We start from the raw sequence: 14122 nt of genomic DNA, 5'->3' as shown, positions 1-14122 counted from the left end.
AAGTACTCTGGACAGCCCTGGGGTTCATTTTCTTGGGTTATAAACCCATTTTTAGTTCCATCAGCGTTGTCCAGCAGTGAAGGACTAATTTGGCTGTCCCTTCTATGCATTGTGGGAAGCAAAGGATCAAGAATCTATTCACTCCTGTGGGCCAGAAATTTGAGGAAATTGGCTGCATCACTGGTTGGGGTGGCAACAGCTTATCAGTACCAAAAATAGGTATGCTGGGGCTTCCCTGGTGGCGCAGTGGTTAAGAATCTGCCTGCCAATGCAGGGGACACGGGTTCAAGCCCTGGTCCGGGAAGATCCCACATGCCGTGGAGCAACTAAGCCCATGCGCCACAACTACTGAGTCTGTGCTCTAGAGCCCGCAAGCCACAACTACTGAGCCCTCGCACCACAACTGCTGAAGCCTGCGTGCCTGGAGCCTGTGCTCTGCAACAAGAGAAGCCACGACAATGAGAAGCCCACGCATTGCAACGAAGAGTAGCCCCTGTTCGCCGCAACTAGAGAAACCCCGCACGCAGCAACAAAGACCCAACACAGCCAGAAGTAAAGACAAACAAATAAATTTATTAAAAAAAAAAAAAAGGTATACTGTCAGGTTGCCACTGACTCACTAGTTTTTCTCTCCCCATGAAGGAAAGCTAGCATACACACTCGTGAAGGAAAAGAATGATCAATTAATAGTTGCTAAACCCTTTTGTGAGGATTGTGAGTAAATAATGCTCCAGTTGATCTAGAATAATCAAAAGTAGGTGTATGTCTCAAGAATTGAGTTAATCTCAAGGAAGACTGTCATAAGGTGACTTCGAAGAGGTTATCAGATAAAATTTCAAAACTTCTCCTCTTGGCAGTCTTTAAAACAAGAGAAGCAATCATTCAACAAATATCTGTGTTTAGACACTCTTGCCCTCGTGGTGCTTATGTTTCAGCAGTAGATAGAGAAAATAAACAAAAATAAGTAAAAATCACACAGTTGGTTAGATAAGTCCTAGGGACAAAGGGAAAAAGGTGGAGAAGGAGAAAACCCTATTCATTCATTCTTCCATTTATTCTTTTTTTTTTTTTTTTTTTTTTTTGCAGTACGCGGGCTTCTCACTGCTGTGGCCTCTCCCGTCGCGGAGCACAGGCTCCGGACGCGCAGGCTCAGCGGCCATGGCTCACGGGCCCAGCCACTCCGCAGCACGTGGGATCCTCCCGGACCGGGCACGAACCCGCGTCCCCTGCATCGGCAGGCGGACTCCCAACCACTGTGCCACCAGGGAAGCCCTCATTTATTCTATAATTCACTTAATTAAAGGAATACTTATTTAGCCCCTGCTATATATCAGACACTGACACTATAGACATTAGAGATACAAAGAAGAGGTAAGGAAGGTCCCCTGCCCTTGAGGAATTTACAGCCTTGGGGAAGACAGGCAAGTCAACATAAAGTTGGGATACAATATAAGTGACAGGACAAGTTACTCCAGATATGGGATGGGTTCCTGAAAGCAAAGTCATAATTCTGCATGACCTTTCAAGGTCTCTAACCTTCGATCCTTTGGGTAAGTGTATTCCCTTCATTATCCAACACTTAGTACCTAGTAATTGCTTAGTAAGTATTTGTTTAATTGAATGTGTGCTTCAGGATGTTCCCCGAGATCAGATGCTGATTTAGTTGCATAAAGGATATTTTCTCTTTCAAGTTGCTGATTCTCAGTACTCATGTTCCTTTTTTTTTTTTTAAGTGCCTACTACATACCTGTCTTTGTGCATGTCAGTGGGGTTTCCTTCCTTAACTGTGATGCTAATTTTATTTAAGCACCTTGCAGTAGTAGCTCAGTACCACTGTCACAAAGAAAACCTCCATGGTCATTGTCTTTTATTAACCTGTTTACTGTGTTACTTCAGTGAAGTAGGTGCCACTATTATCACCACTTCAAAACTGAAACTGAAGCACTTGCCCAAGGTCAAAATAGCTAGCCAGTCTAGGATTTAAACTGTTTCTCCTACTGTAAAGACCACATATTTAAATGATTAGAACACCTCCTTTTCTCCCGACCTCTTCCCACTTCCTTTCTTATTTCCTTCTTTTCAATCAATGCTTTGCCTCTCGTAGTAGAGATGTACTGCAATTTCTTGTAGTTATCTGCTTTATTTTACTACTAAAAGCAATGCTGTGTGTCCTCCACATTTGTTGACGTGTGTGTGTGTCTGCAGTATAGATTTCTGGAATAGGAATTGCCAGGGCAGAAATATATTTTACATTGCATGACTGAAATAGTCCAAAAACGCTGTACAAATTTTCACTGCCAGAAACAGTTAACTACGTTCTTGTAAATATTTTCTCCCATTCAATCTCTTGCCTTTCAACTTGGTTTACGGAACATTTATTTTACAGATATTTTATATTTTTACAGAGTGATATCTTTTTTTTTTTTTTTTTGTCTACACCACATGATTTGTGGGATGTTAGTTCCCCTACCAGGGAACCGAGGCCCGTGGCAGTGAAAGCACCGAGTCTTAACCACTGGACCGACAGGGAATTCCCAGCGCCATATCATTTAATCTGCTGTTAATAGAACATGATTTCCCAGGCTGAAGCCTGTGAATCCTGTCTTTACCTCATTTTTAGATTTTTGATATCCAGAAGATAGAGACATAAGCAGAGATCTTTCTTGAGTTAGCATGAGTGAGTCCATTCTCTGCAGCCAGTACAACCTTAATTAAAAGGAATATCATTCTTTAAAAAATAAATCACACTTTTTTTTAGTCTAGGTTCATGAGTTTTTAGGCGGTAGTAATTTCTCAAGAACTCAGTAGACTTCCTTGATTCCAGAGAATTCCACATGCTAATAACCACATCCTTGGTCTTTTTAAAGACATATTTCTGTGCTATCTTGCTTCCTTACCTCTCTCTGGATTTAAGAGAGCTGCTGTGACCAAGTTATACTATTCATCTAAAATTTTTTTCCCAAAATTTCCATCTTTTTTTTTAACCATTTTTTTAAATTGAAGTATAATTTACAATGTTGTGTTAGTTTCAGGTGTACAGCAAAGTGATTTATATGTACATACATATATATGCTTTTTCACATTCTTTTCCATTATAGGTTATTACAAGATATTGAATATAGTTCCCTGTGCTATACAGTAGGTCCCTGTTGGTTTTAAATCACACGTTTTTGAAAATGCCTTAGGAAGTTTATAATACAGGAAAGCAATTGGAATGAAAGACTAGAAAGGAGTCACACTAGGAAAGAGTCGACACTATCTCTTGTACTTAGTCCCCACTTGTCTGTTGACCTTCTTAATGATACCACACAAACAAGGCTGCCTTTTTCATATTGAGGCACAAGTCATGCACTGATGGCAGCATTTGCGTAGGTTACAATGTGAACCTATGTTCTTGGATTTGATGTTCTTGTGCAGTGCACAATCTGCCCACCATACGTGGCAGCCCAGTGCACAAGGATGTTCAGCTTTTTGTATTTTGTATTTGAGAATATTCTTCCACTACTGAAGGAAACAACAAAAAACTAACATTCTTATAAATCATCACAAGTAGTCCAGGTCTGGGGTGATCCAAACCTAGAGGCATGATTTGTAATATAGACCAAATCATCATCTAAGTAGAGACTTCAGGGACAGGAATTAAAATAGGGATCTCTAAAGGTAGTCCATCGCCCTGAGATTTTGAACTACTATAGGACAATATTAGTTTTTCATTATTATTCTTTCTGTAGCAAATACTTAGAGCTATAATCATAACTATATTCCAAGGGTATGGAATATAATTTATGTTTCTGGAAGGTTTTAGATTTGTTTTGTCTTGAGTAAACAAGGCTTGGTCTTAAGAAAAGTGTTGTGTTTTTAATCCTACAAACCAATGAGGAAAGATTAAACTTAATAGAAAAATGGATGAGGATAAGGAAGTATAAATGGCCAATAAACATAATGAACAGACCCATGAACTCACTAGTAATCAAGAAAATGAAAAGGAAAATAAAATGAGGCTCCCTGCCTTTTATGGGTCGATTAGATTGACAAAATAAAAAAGATTAGGGCTTCCCTGGTGGCGCAGTGGTTAAGAACCCGCCTGTCAATGCAGGGGACATGGGTTCGAGCCGTAGTCCAGGAAGATCCCACATGCTGCGGAGCAACTAAGCCGGGGAGCCACAACTACTGAGCTGTGTGCCGCAACTAACAAAGCTCACGCTCCTAGAGCCCGTGCTCTGCAACAAGAGAAACCACCGCATTGAGAAACCCGTGCACTGCAACTAGAGAAAGCCTGTGGGTAGCAACGAAGACCCAATGCAACCAAAAATAAATAAATAAATAAAATTTTTACAAAAAGAAAGATTAGTATTAGTATTATCCTGTATGATCAGGGATAGGGGTAAAGGGGTAATATTATATACTGTATTGTGAATTGATAGAACTTTACCACCATGCAACTGGAATCCACGGTAGTATTTAGAATAATAGCTTATACCAATGAACAGTTATTTGAAAGAATCAACTGACAATATCAGCATCCTTATATCCCTACAATAGGCTTAGCTGATGCCAGGAAAAAAAAAAAGGCTTTTTTGTGCCTTGAGTCCATTTGATAAGCCTCTTGCTCTGTTATCTTTTAACTAGAATAGATCTGAATTTGTATTTCCAAGAGTCTTTAGTGGCATGAGTAAATAAAAATTGTTGCGATTTAAGGAGTTTATTTTCCTGTACTTAAAGAACATTTATTTCATGGAATTACTTATAAAGTAACCTTTCAAACAAACCCCTGCCAAATCCTTATTTTAATATAAAGTGAAGTATACAAAAATAGGGTGGCTATTTAAAAATTAATCTTCATATCTCGTGGGTTAACTAGTGAATTCATTATTCAATTGATAAATTACATTCTGAACCAATGAGTATGGAAAATAATAATGTACATCTTTACCTAAAATATTACAAAACCATTATTTCTGTTGCAATAGAAATCAGCCCACAAACGAAGGTGTGCAAGAAATATAACTTTATTTCAAGCCCCACATCCCACAAATATTCTTTTTTTTTTTTTTTTGCGGTACGCGGGCCTCTCACTGTTGTGGCCTCTCCAACTGCGGAGCACAGGCTCCGGACATGCAGGCTCAGCGGCCATGGCTCACGGGCCTAGCCACTCCGCGGCACGTGGGATCCTCCCGGACCGGGACACGAACCTGTGTCCCCTGCATCATCAGGTGGACTCTTAACCACTGCGCCACCAGGGAAGCCCTATTCTTTTTTTTTTTTTAATAGATCTTTATTGGAGTACAATTGCTTCAAAATACTGTGTTAGTTTCTGTTGTACACCAAAGTGAATCAACCATATGCATACATATGTCCCCATATCCCCTCCTTCTTGAGCCTCCCTCCCACCCTCCCTGTCCCACCCCTCTAGGTCATCGCAAAGCACAGAGCTGATCTCCCTGTGCCATGCTGCTGCTTCCCACTAGCTAACTGTTTTACATTCGGTAGTGTATATGGTCGATGCTACTCTCACTTCGCCCCAGCTTCCCCCTCCCACCCTGTGTCCTCAAGTCCATTCTCTATGTCTACATCTTTATTCCTGCCCTGCAACTAGGTTCATCAGTTCCTTTTTTTTTTTTGGATTCCATGTATGTGTGTTACAATATGGTATTTGTTTTTCTCTTTCTGACTTATTTGCAAATGAAACAACAAAGTATTAATCTCCAAAATATATAAACAGCTCATGGAGTTCAATATCAGAAAAACAACCAATCCAATTAAAAAATGGGTAGAAAATCTAAATAGACATTTCACCGAGGAAGACATACGGATGGTCAAGAGGCACATGAAAAGATGCTCAACATCACTAATTATTAGAGAAATGCAAATCAAGACTACAATGAAGTATCATCTCACACCAGTCAGAATGGCTATTATCAAAAAATCTAGAAACAATAAATGCTGGAAAGAGCGTAGTGAAAAGGGAACACTCCTGCACTGTTGGTGGGAATGTAAATTGATACACCCACAAATGTTCTTAATCTCAGTCAATTTAGGGTTCTCTCCCTTTCACTTAGTGTTGAGTCAAAATTCTCAAGGCTATGCAATATGAAGTTTGAGGGGACCATTTATCTCCAGAAATATATCTGAGAAGGCCACTGTTCCATTTATGAAGTTACAAATCTTGAATTCACTCCAGCTGCAAAGGTATTCTTGTATACTTGGCTCAATAGTTTTCATGGTACTTCTGGGCCACGCATAGGACACAAGAATAACTCCAGAGCTTTTGTGCTGTGCTGGAACTTGCCTGGCTCATGAAATAAATACTCAGTGATTGTTGATTTTCTTCACCTGTCAATCAGAGTAAGACTAGGTCAATACGGGGCCCAGCAACATATTTACAGAATAAGTGTGCAAGAATGAGTGAGAAAGAAATTGTATTATTTACAGGTTTTTTTGGTTGCAAGAAACAGAAAATAATTCCATTAGATTAAGCAAAGGAAAAAAAGTATTGTCAGAATACAAGGGAGGCACATGAACTCTGTGGAAGAGATAGATGAATAATAAAGCCTCAAGAAGTGGAGGACCCCGGGCAGCTCTGGACCTCTTGACAATAGGAGTTTTTAGAGAGCCTACTTCAACTGTTCACTTGACTCAGTAGCAGTGCTCTCCAGGCTTGTAACTCTCAATTCCAAATTTCCAATTCCCAGAAGACAGACTCTGACAGACCAAGCCCGGGTCAGGTGCATTCTTAGATCAATCAGTTGTGGCCAGAGGAGTAGATTTTCTGAATAGTCACACTAGGATTGATTACAGGTTTGGAAGTATTTCTTAGAGAGGGCAAAGGTTGTTAGTTGAATATTTACCTAACTAATTCTATTATAGTAGTAAATTTGAGAGAACAGCATATGTAAAAATAATAAATTTGGAACTTGTCTGGCATGTTTGGGACACAGCAAAGAATCTAAGCAGCTGAAAACATTGATAAAAAGAAAGTAGGAAAAGATAAAGAATGGGATAAGTTGATAAGGATCAGTCTATAGAAATTTTTTGAATGGCAGACTCAGGGGTATGACCTGTAGGCAACTGAAGATTCTAAACACGGGAAAGATATCATGAAATATCAGTCTAATAAAACCAACATCAATATGTAACTCTTTGAAGTGATGAAGGAAAAAACAGATATCAGTGAAACTAAATTAGAAAGCCACTAGCATATCTCCGTCATGAAGAAGTGGAGTTCAGTGAAAATGGAAAGGGTATTATTGAGGAAGAGCTGACAATCATTGGTGAATGATCAGATATAAATGTTGATGGAAGTTGAAGAGCCAAAGCCTGAGATTTTAGGCTGGATGGCGGAACACAGCAGTTGATTTAAAAAAAAAAAAAAAAAAAGGTTAAGATGAGAGTTGATTTTTCAAGAGGCAGACCAGTGAGGTGGAGGTGTGATTGTTAGCTTTTTAGTATGTGCTAATTTGGATAGAATTCTAAGTGGAAATATACTACAATTTGTTGGACAAATAGGAACCATGATTAGATAATAGCAAGAGGCCAAATACAGGGACTTGGGTTTCTCCCACATAGCTATGCTACTGAGGCTGTGATGCTAGAGCAGTATTTTGGAAAAGAGGGTATAAGGTCACATGTCAATCATTTATTTGTAATTATTATATATTTAGTCATTTAAATATGCAAAAGCACAGAGCTAAAACTTAAAAGTAACCTAAGTAATTGCTGTGCTGCAAAAAGCACCAGTGTTTAAGTCTTATAAATAGCAATTACAGTAACAACTCTCTTTTCAACTTCTTATTGAAGTGTAACATGTATACTGAAAACTGTATGTTAAAGCTTAGTAAAGATCAATGAAATTTTACAAAAGGACTACACTTGGGTAAGCAGAGCACCCAAATCGAGAAACAGATAAGCACCCTAGAAAAACCCCTGCTTCCAGTCACTCCGACTCCCTTCACCAAGGGAGGACTCAGCATAGATTAGTTTCAGCTGATTTTGTGCTTGATCCAAACAGAATCAGACATTTAGATGTTCTTTTTAGGTCACTGGTTTGCTCATTCCAGGATTGTTTCTAAAAGAAAAATCCTAAGTCATCAAAAAGAGACTGGTTGTTTTCATTATGGTACAATTTATACAATTGAATGCTCTGTAGCAGGTAAGATTGAAGTGGAGAAAAGATGTTTACAAACCAATAATATTATATGATCCCATCTGGGTAAACATATTAAAGAGAATATATCTCCTTTAGAAAAGCATGTATCATATATGTACTATTATATGCATTAAACACATTTTAGAGTAATACACAGGAAATTTGATAATAGTGATACCTTTGGTGAAGAAGAACTGAAGTAATGACAAAGACTTTTTAATTTTTATGTCTTTCTGTCCTGTTTCCATATTCTAATAAACATGCATTACTTGTATTTAATTTTAAAAATATGAATAGAAAGTTGAAGAATCCTCTGAATACAGTCCTTACATTTAATATGAGAACCCTTCTTGCCATCTGTGCACTAAGACATTGGCCCTTGAACTTAAATTGTAGTATTGGAAAGTGTCTGAAAATTCTAGGAGGAAATGGTGACCCACTTAAAATTGTTTATTTAAGCTGTTAAAATTGTTGGTTTAAACTTTGAATCAGGCCATTTTCACAGTCATCATTTTCAAACGCCTAGAATAAAATCAGACTGATAATTAGTATGCATATCTATTACCCAGGAAATCCAAACAGTTTTAAAAGAAAGTAATGGGGAAAAACAAAAAGAAAGAATGTTTGGAAGCTTTAGTTGCTATTACTAAGGAAACCAACTTTATTTGCCCTTTCTCTAGATTTAAAAAAAAAAAGAAAAGCAAAAATGTTTGATAAAGGGTAAAGGAAGGAAGGCTGAATATAGGAATGAAAATATATTTATTTTTAAATTATCTCAAGTACTGAAAATAACTTTAAATTTTTTATTAAAAAGTTCTTCCCCTGTTATTATAATTCAAATACATAAATAACACAAATTCTGAGGAAAAATATTAGAAAATATATATGGAAAGAAGAAAAGGAAGTCATCAGAATTCTATACATATTATTACACTGTTTCATAACTTCCTATGTTTACTGAGTAGTATACTGTAAAGATTTTTCTGTCAATAAATATTACTTTCAGGTCAGGTTTTTTAATCTGAAAAACAGAGATAGTAATATTATCTACCATCTAGCACATACATGGCATATGGTAAGCATTCATCAAATCTCTTACAAATAGCATCCTTATTTTTAATAGCTATCTGGTGTGCCATTATGTCATCTGCCATAATTTATTAATCAATCCATCATTACTTGACATTTAGTTTTCTATTTTTTGATTATTATAAGTTTTTGTGTATGCTTAGGATAAATTCCTGGAAGTGTTGATGGCAGGTAGCTTGTAGAGTACAGAGGAGGTTGGGCCATGCAGTCCTAAGTAAGGGCCTGCTAAATATTTCTAAAAGCCTTTTTTGCCCCTCCTGCAAAGTTAATATGGTTTGTGCCATGCATGTCAAGGATCTACTTCGCTACTGTGACCATGACTGACTAGACCAGAGCCAAAGGCACACGTGTGTGCTGACCTGATGGAATCCAGTCCCTCCAGTCGGTGTACCACTGGACGCAGCATCATCCTCTCTCTTGGGTGATAGGTCGCTGCAGAGCAAGCTGAGCTCCTGGGTGGTTCTCCAACAGGACTGCTTTCATCACAGGCTTGACTGGAATGCCTGATGAGTTGACATATGTGTCATATTCTAAAGTAATCTGGGCATGTCTCTCTCCTACCACTTTAAAGAATCTAACTTTCCATCTTGAAAATGAAATAAGAGAAACTGGAAGAAAGGAACACCTAATTAGAAATTTCTAAGACACTATACATTTTTCTTAGCTCTGAGTATGCCTGTCCTGTTTCTGAGCACCGGCTGAACTGTTGCTCACTATCAATGCCAGCATGGATACTCAGACATGCTCTTTCTTCCCAGTTGTGTGTTCAGTGTTTTAGTAATCTGATTAAAAACACTGCTTTTCTAAGAATAAGTTGTCTGCAAGTTTCTGATCACATTATGCTATTCACGTGCATTCCCCACTGATCCTAAGATCAGCCCTCAGGACTGTTTTCTGCTTCTATGGACATATTTTGATTTGGTTGGATCTAGCATTAGTCTCAGTTTTAATATATCATATATCAAGATTTCTTAGATTATTTTTAAAGAAGAAAAGCTGACGTCAATCATTGTCAATGAATAAATAGATTTACCAGCTTACCAAAGGACCATATTCTCTATTACACATTTATCCTCTCTAACCAGAAACTATACAGCTTGGTTCAAGGCAGCCTGGAAGTCAGTACCCTGTGTAAATTTGATTATGAGTATGTATGGGAGGGGCTTAATTTATGTATAGTAAATTTAATTCTATATATATACATACATATATATACATATTTATTTCTGATTATAAAATAAATATATTTAAGTGAAAAAACAAGTTCAAGACCAGAATAAGCCCACTCATGTAAGACAGTTATGCACATACATTCAGATGTGAAATTTGTATATGCGTATAAAAATAGGACACATATAAACCAAACTATTAACACTGGTTATGTATGCAGTATGGGATGGGTATGGATTTTCACCTTTTACATTATACATTTCTGTATTAATTAACAATAAAAGAATACTCACAGCTGCTTACTGTGCCAGGCACTGTTACAAGCACATGCATTTATTCACTCATAACAATCCTATGAGATAGATACATTTTACCTTTGAGGAAACTGAGGCTCAGAGAAATTAAGAAACTTGTCCAAGGCTGCACAGCTAGTAAATGGCAGAGCTGGGATTTCAAACCAGATCTCTTCAGTGCCTAGATCTGTGCCTGCTGCATAGGAAGCAACAAGAAAGATATGTTGGTCATCTCAATACATGCAGGAAAAGAATTTACCAAAATTCAACATCCTTTCACTATAAAACTTTCAATAAATTAGGTACAGAAGAATGTATATCAACATAATAAAGGAGAAACACCACTAATAATCAAATTTATCCTAGGGAAAAATATCCCCCACGAATATGCCTCAGTGGAAAAACTTGTTCTTTAAGCTCAACAGGGAATTCCTTGGCTGGCCAGTGGTTAGGACTCAGCACTTTCCACTGAAGGGGGCACGGGTTTGATCCCTGGTTGGGGAACTAAGATCCCACGTGCAACGTGGTGTGACCAAAAGCAAACAAAACAAAATGAAACAACACAAAACAAAAGAAACTCAACAGAGCCAATTTTCTACCACTATTAGAAGCAGTCCTTGTTCCTTCAGGTGGACACCAGTGAGCATGAGGGTCATGTCATATGACAAATGAATATTTATTTATTTATTCAATTTTCTTAAATTTACCGAGGCTTGATTTGTGACCCAAGATGTGATCTATCCTGGAGAATGTTCTGTGCGCACTTGAGAAGAAAGTATAATCTGCTGTTTTTGGATGGAATGTCCTATAAATATCAATTCAATCTATCTGGTCTTTTGTGTCATGCAAAGCTTCTGTTTCCTTATTAATTTTCTGTTTGGATGATCTGTCCATTGGTGTAACTGAGGTGTTAAAGTACCCCACTATTATTGTGTTACTGTCAATTTCCTCTTTTATAGCTGTTAGCAGTTGCCTTATGTATTGAGTTGCTCCTATGTTGGGAGCATATATATTTATAATTGTTATATCTTCTTCTTGGATTGATCCCTTGATCATTATGTAGTGTCCTTCCTTGTCTCTTGTAACATTCTTTATTTTAAAGTCTATTTTATCTGATATGAGTATTGCTACTCCAGATTTCTTTTGATTTCCATTTGCTTGGAATATCTTTTTCCATCCCCTCTCTTTCAGTCTGTATGTGTCCCTAGATTTGAAGTGGGTCTGTTGTAGACAGCATATATATGGTCTTGTTTTTGTATCCATTCAGCGAGCCTGTGTCTTTTTGTTGGAGCACTTAATCTATTCACGTTTAAGGTAATTATCGATATGTATGTTCCTATGACCATTTTCTTAATTGTTTTGGGTTTGTTTTTGTAGGTCCTTTTTTTCTCTTTTGTTTCCCACTTAGAGAAGTTCCTTTAGCATTTGTTGTAGAGCTGGTTTCGTGGTGCTGAATTCCCTTAGCTTTTGCTTGTCTGTAAAGCTTTTGATTTCTCCGTGGAATCTGAATCAGATCCTTGCCCGGTAGAATAATCTTGGTTGTACGTTCTTCTCTTTCATCATTTTAAATATATCATGCCACTCCCTTCTGGCTTGTAGAGTTTCTGCTGAGAAATCAGCTGTTAACCTTATGGGAGTTCTCTTGTATGTTATTTGTCATTTTTCCCTTGCTGCTTTCAATAATATTTCTCTGTCTTTAATTTTTGCCAATTTGATTACTATGTGTCTCGGCGTGTTTCTCCTTGGGTTTATTCTGCCTGGGACTCTCTGCACTTCCTGTACTTGGGTGGCTATTTCCTTTCCCATGTTAGGGAAGTTTTCGACTACAATCTCTTCAAATATTTTCTTGGGTCCTTTCTCTCTCTCTTCTCCTTCTGGGACCCCTATAATGCGAATGTTGTTGCATTTAATGTTGTCCCAGAGGTCTCTTAGGCTGTCTTCATTTCTTTTCATTCTTTCTTCTTTATTCTGTTCTGCAGCAGTGAATTCCACCATTCTGTCTTCCAGGTCACTTATCCGTTCTTCTGCCTCAGTTATTCTGCTATTGATTCCTTCTAGTATAGTTTTCATTTCAGTTATTGTATTGTTCGTCTCTGTTTGTTTGTTCTTTAATTCTTCTAGGTCTTTGTTAAACATTTCTTGCATCTTCTCGATCTTTGCCTCCATTCTTTATCCGAGGTCCTGGATCATCTTCACTATCATTATTCTGAATTCTTTTTCTGGAAGGTTGCCTATCTCCATTTCATTTAGTTGTTTTTTGGAGGTTTTATCTTGTTCCTTCATCTGATACATAGACCTCTGCCTTTTCATTCTTGTCTATCTTTCTGTGAATGTGGGTTTTGTTCCACAGGCTGCAGGATTGTAGTTCTTGCTTCTGCTGTCTGCCCTCTCAACAAATGAATCTTTTAATGCTAAGTGTAGCTTCATGCCCACACTCAGAGAGGAATGTGAGGAAAAAACAATGTCAAGGAACAGGATCCCCTGGTGGCACAGTGGTTAAGAATCCACCTGCCAATGCAGGGGACACGGGTTCGAGCCCTGGTCCAGGAAGATCCCACATGCTGCAGAGCAACTAAGCCCATGTGCCACAACTACTGAGCCTGCACTCTAGACTCCATGAGCCACAACTACTGATCCCATGCACCACAACTACTGAAACCCATGCACCTAGAGTCTGTGCTCCGTAACAAGAGAAACCACCGCAATGAGAAGCCCGCACACCGCAGTAGAGTAGCCCCCACTCCCCACAACTAGAGAAAGCCCACACGCAGCAACGAGGAACTAACTGAGCCAGAAATAAAATAAGTAAATTTATTTTAAAAAACTCAGGGAAGAGCATATTCCCATTTCCCAATTAAGGATACTTTTCCATACTAATTACATCGTTGTCATACTCTCAATCCTCTCCCTCTCCTTCCTCTTCTTCACTCTCTCCCTCATTTTCTCCCTATCTTCTTTCTGAGTGTGTATGGTTTGCTATTTAAGGTCAATGTTCATATTTTCTGACTCCACCATAGTTGATGGGCCCATAGAACCACAAGAGGAACTGAAATAGTGGGAACATAGAAGAAAATACAAGAATGATGTGCATCTGCTGGTGAGGAAACTACCCAGTGATTTTCTTTGGTTTATATCAAGTAGGAAATCCTTACACTTTTTTTCTCACCATCCCAATGACTTACTCTCCCAAAATGCAAAACTCATTTCTCTATACTTTTGGCCAAAAGTTAGTGTTGACCCTTAACACATGTTGAATGAAATCTACAGGTTCTGCTTTTCAATACTTTGCTCTCCCTAGCTCTTAGAGTCCTAGACAGGTTTGGAAAAGTTTCTCTTTGACATCATCACTTCCAGGCTATCAAGTCTTGGCAAAATTCCTACACTGATTTGTTATTCATCAAATCTGCTCTTGATTTAAATTCTC

The sequence above is a fragment of the Pseudorca crassidens genome, chromosome 4, assembly GCF_039906515.1.
Source record: "Pseudorca crassidens isolate mPseCra1 chromosome 4, mPseCra1.hap1, whole genome shotgun sequence".
NCBI classification, from domain to species: domain Eukaryota; kingdom Metazoa; phylum Chordata; class Mammalia; order Artiodactyla; family Delphinidae; genus Pseudorca; species Pseudorca crassidens.
This window is presented reverse-complemented; position numbering follows the sequence as displayed.